This window comes from Asparagus officinalis, chromosome 1 (assembly GCF_001876935.1).
Source record: "Asparagus officinalis chromosome 1, Aspof.V1, whole genome shotgun sequence".
Lineage (NCBI taxonomy): Eukaryota > Viridiplantae > Streptophyta > Magnoliopsida > Asparagales > Asparagaceae > Asparagus > Asparagus officinalis.
Genome location: NC_033794.1, coordinates 27,910,268 through 27,915,028, shown reverse-complemented (window position 1 = coordinate 27,915,028; position 4,761 = coordinate 27,910,268). Strand labels below are relative to the sequence as shown.

The window sequence follows — 4,761 nt, the reverse complement described above, 5'->3', positions numbered from 1 at the left end:
TCATGGTCCAAACAAGCTTAGAGGCCCAAAAGCCCAGCCAAGGGCAAGTCTATCGGCCAGCCGAGCAGACAAGTCATCTTTTGACCAAGGGTCATCATTACTGACTAGAAGTACGGGATCAGTCGGTCCCTCGTAATTAAGACGACTCCTCGAGCAGACGTCTCGACCATACACTCGACCTGAAGCTCACTCAGCTGTTAGGTCAGGAAATCATAAAGACAATTCACGAACCGGTCCGCCTATGCTAAGGGGATGAGATCCAGCTAAGCTCGCTTCAGATGTCAATCGGTACTACAACATTGATCAGTCCCATCAAGATCTCCGCTCTGACAAATCCCGTGCATAAGCCGCTTATTCTACTCACAAGCCATTTCCCAAGGATCACCATGATGCTCCCCTGGGCTCAAATGACTTCCACTCTAATCACCAGCCGCCATCTGGAGGGGAAAGGATGACCAAGCAGCTGGCCTATCCTCTGCCCTGCTTTATCTATCAAATACATGATACTGAGAAGACATTTCTCTCATGTACTCGAATGACTTTCCTTCCATTCGCCAGCCGACATTTGGAAGGAGAAGGACGACTCAGCAGCCCGCCTGCTCACCCCTCAGCCGCCTCCTATGCATAGTCAAAGCCAAAGGGTCAAACTCTGAGAAGCGACGGGTTATAAAAGGAGGGAAAGAAGGTAAAAAAAACTACTACTTCATAAAAGCTCTGAATTTATCTTTGTTATAAAGAACTAATAACTCTCAAAGGGTACCCTCTAAGGACCTCAATGGTACATGGACTCTCCCTCAAACCCCACTCAAGCTCACCAGCTGACTTGACCGTCGGAGGTACCACGAGGGGAATAAGCCCCGCCCTCCCATGGGTTTCTTTTCATTTATGCAGAAGTATAAGGAATTCTAGTCTAATGATCGGGCATAAAGTCGGAGGAGGAGTCGGCGCCATCTCCCATCCTCTCCCTATTCGTCGCCAGCGCGAAGACCAGAACCGCAACCCCTCGACTGTGTGATATCATACATCAAAAGTTTGGCGCCCATCATGGGGCACATTCTCTTCTCTGAGAAGAAATGCCCAATTCCAAACAGGGGCCGATCTTGTTCATTCTTGAAAAATGTCGCTGGAATCGTACTATTCAAGCTAAACAAAGCCTAAAATCGCATCATTCAAGCTAAGGAGGATATGCTTATGGCTATGAGGAGCCAACATAGGCCTAGCCCTCAAGGGCTCCAACAGCTTTCTAGGGAGTATTTACCAAGTGGAATCCAGAAAGCCCCTGGAAAAAACACACCATTATGGTGCTTGTCTGGCTTGAAAATGAAGCACAGGCTCCCTATTGCCGCCACAGATAAAAACCCCACTTCTTGGATAGCCAAGAGGCGTAGGGTTGGATCTCAAATAGAACCTCATGGGTTATGATCAGATCCAGTATCGCTTAAGCTTCCATCAGCAACAACTCACACGAGCAAGGAGTAGCGATTAAGTCTGTGGCCGGCTCCTCGGACCATCACCACCTTCAAAGGAGAGTCCTTCCTCACCAAAGATGAGATTGTGAGAAAAACTCGGGGAGCGACCCGACGACTGCCTCTTCAAGAAATCCAGCTCTGGCCCCTAGCAGCTATTCGAACGACCAAAGTCAAAGAAAGAACTGGTGGTCGAAGCATGCGACTCGCATTTTCCTTACAAAAAGAAGGCTCCTCCATCCACAGGATGGTCTGGTCATTGCTACTCCTGGAATCCCCAAGGGGAAATGATGATCCCATCAAATTCTAGGAAACAAATCATCGACATGTAGGATTTCATCAACAAGAAGCCCCTCATCATAAAAGTTGCCTGGGCCTTCCCCTATTGAGCATCATCCTCCAAAAGCTCAATCAGTAGGACTCTGGCCATACAACACAACCAACGGTGGACAAGCAAGATCTGTTAAAAATCCTCGTATCCACCGTCGACCAGCAAGGACCTCAGCAAAGACTCAAAGTTCAGAAAGATCCTTGGCTGATGAGATGGAAAATATGTCGACAGCTCAAAAGCCAAATAGCTCGCCCCCAAGAAAGAGAGCAACACCCGAATCTAGATATTCAAACGACTAGTGACTTAGCATCCTCAGTCACACAGCGACAAAGATGGCTAATAAAAAGCTACGACCCACCCTCTTTAAGACAAGAATGTCCGAAGACAGCAAGAGGACCAAAGAGGCTCCCTTTCGGCGATCTTGTTCCTTGGAAAAAACTACATCCAAAGTACATAAGCTAAGAACAAGAGTTCGACACTGTTCGAACAATCAATATTGAAAATTGTACTCCATTATGTATAAATTCCAGTAATCAATGAAAGCGTCAAAAGAAAATAAAGACATCGAAGACCTAGTCGTCTAGGAAATGACTTCTCAGTCGGATATCAAGTCCTTGGTACCTTCTCAGGGTAAAACCAAGGCACAATGACTTCTTAGTCGGCATAAAGCCATTGGTACCTTCTCAGGGTAAAACCAAAGCACAATAACTTCTTAGTCGGCATAAAGCCCTTGGTACCTTCTCAGGGTAAAACCAAGGTACAATGACTTCTTAATCGGCATAAAGCCCTTGGCTCCTAATCTGGGTAATCCCAAGGCACAATGACTTCTTAGTCGGCATAAAGCTATTGGTACCTTCTCAGGATAAAATCAAGGCACAACGACTTCTTAGTCAGTATAAATCCCTTGGCTCCTAATCTGGGTAAGCCCAAGGCACAATGACTTCTTAGTCGGCACAAAGCCCTTGGCCCTTCTTAAAGGTAAGCCCAAAGCACAACATATGGTTCGATTCGGTCTGCTCTTATCGACATGGTCAAGACATTGGTACCTTCTCAGGGTAAAACCAATGCACAATGACTTCTTAGTCGGCATAAAACCCTTGATACATTCTCAGGGTAAAACCAAGGTACAATGACTTCTTAGTCAGCATAAAGCTCTTGGCTCCTAATCTGGGTAAGCCCAAGACATAACGACTTCTTAGTCGGCACAAAACCCTTGGCACTTCTTAAAGGTAAGCCTAAGGCATAACATATGATTCGATTATGTCTGCTCTCATCGACCATCATGATCAAGACCTTGGTATCTTATCAGGTAAAACCAAGGCACAACAACTTCTCAGTTGGTCACAAAGACCTTGGCTCCTCATCAGGATAAGCCCAAGGCACAACGACTTCTCAGTCGGATATCAAGATCGTGGCTCCTCATCAGGATAAGCCTAAGGCACAATGACTTCTTAGTCGACATAAAGCCCTTGGCTCCTAATCTAGGTAAGCCCAAGGTACAACGACTCCACAGTCAGCACAAAGACCTTGGCTCCTCATCAGGATAAGCCCAAGGTATAATGACTTCTCAGTCGGATATCAAGACCGTAGCTCCTCATTAGGATAAGCCCAAGGCACAACTACTTCTTAGTCAGCATAAAGCTCTTGGCTCCTAATCTGGGTAAGCCCAAGGGACAACGACTCCACAGTCAGCACAGAGTCCTTGGCTCCTCGTCAGGATAAGCCCAAGGCACAGCCCCAAGGACGACCTCAATAATTACTCCTTGACCAAATGGGGGGAACGAAGATGTCGACACTTATCCCACATGTGTTATCTAATCTACAAGGATCAACGTTATTCTTGAAAAGAAAGTGGATTCAGAACATGATCATCTATTTCATCAAGCATTTGCAGCTCTCGAAAGCAAAAGACAGGAGAAATCATTTCTCATTCAAAAAAGAGTTTCGTACATTTTTTACCAGAAAACCCAACAGGGCTTACAAAAAAAACAACACTTAAAAACTCTATTCTAAGGCTCAGAACCACCGCCCCCAAAGTCCTTCCTCATTTTCTTCAAAGGCCTCCTTGAAGAACTCGGCTCCTCTGAGTCAGCCCCTCTTTTATAGACCTCCATTGGTAGAGGAAGGATTGTCGCTTCGGAGTTGGAGGAAGACAAGGAGGACCCTCCCATCTCCGGGAATTCCTCTCCGTCCAGAGCTCTAGACTCCTAAAGACCGAGGCGATACCGGAGCTTCTCAAGATCTCCGGCCTCGAGATCACTAAGATCCTTCGGCTCCAATACATTCTCCTGTACTTCGGGCCAACCTAAGCAGGATAGTATGTTGTCGGCGCCAAACACCCAGACGAAGAACTTCTTCCATTCTTCGTTCAGCTCTGGGAAATCGATGTCCAAACAGAAATCACCTTGATAGTGAAAAGGATAGTGCGGGTCTCCCTCAGCAGACCCCACACTAACCACGTGCCCAAGCAAACTGATGTTGGGCACCACTCCCGCCTCAGAGCAAGCATCTATAAATGCCATCAAGGTACAAATGGCGTACGGATGGAATTGGCAGGAGGAAACCCCCAAAACCGCAAAAACCTCCCTGATGAAGGGATGCAGCGGCAGGTGCAATCCACATTGCAGATGTGCCAGATAGAGAGCTACACGATCCTCGCCATGCATATGCACCATAGTAAGACTGTCTGGTGCCCCTATGGTCATCGAACGAGAAATATCGTACTCGTCATGCAACAAGTTTGCCTCGTCCATAGTCATTCTCGACCTAGACAGATACAAGTGTTTGGTTCAAAAGTCGGTTCTGTTGAGGAATTCATTATAACTTTGTTCGATTACAACAAATTCGAAAGAATAATCTTTTTATAAGACTTTTTCTACATAACAAAGAGAAAATTACAACTTTTGAGAAACAAACACAAAAATCGTCTATCGATCTTTGTTTTCGTGGGACTTTGCCTGTGCC

At 46.2% G+C, this 4,761-nt stretch overlaps 1 pseudogene; it reads right to left on the bottom strand.

The window, feature by feature from the left end:
• The window catches only part of LOC109832621, an 8,594-nt pseudogene extending 4,038 nt beyond the window's left edge, over positions 1-4,556 (bottom strand).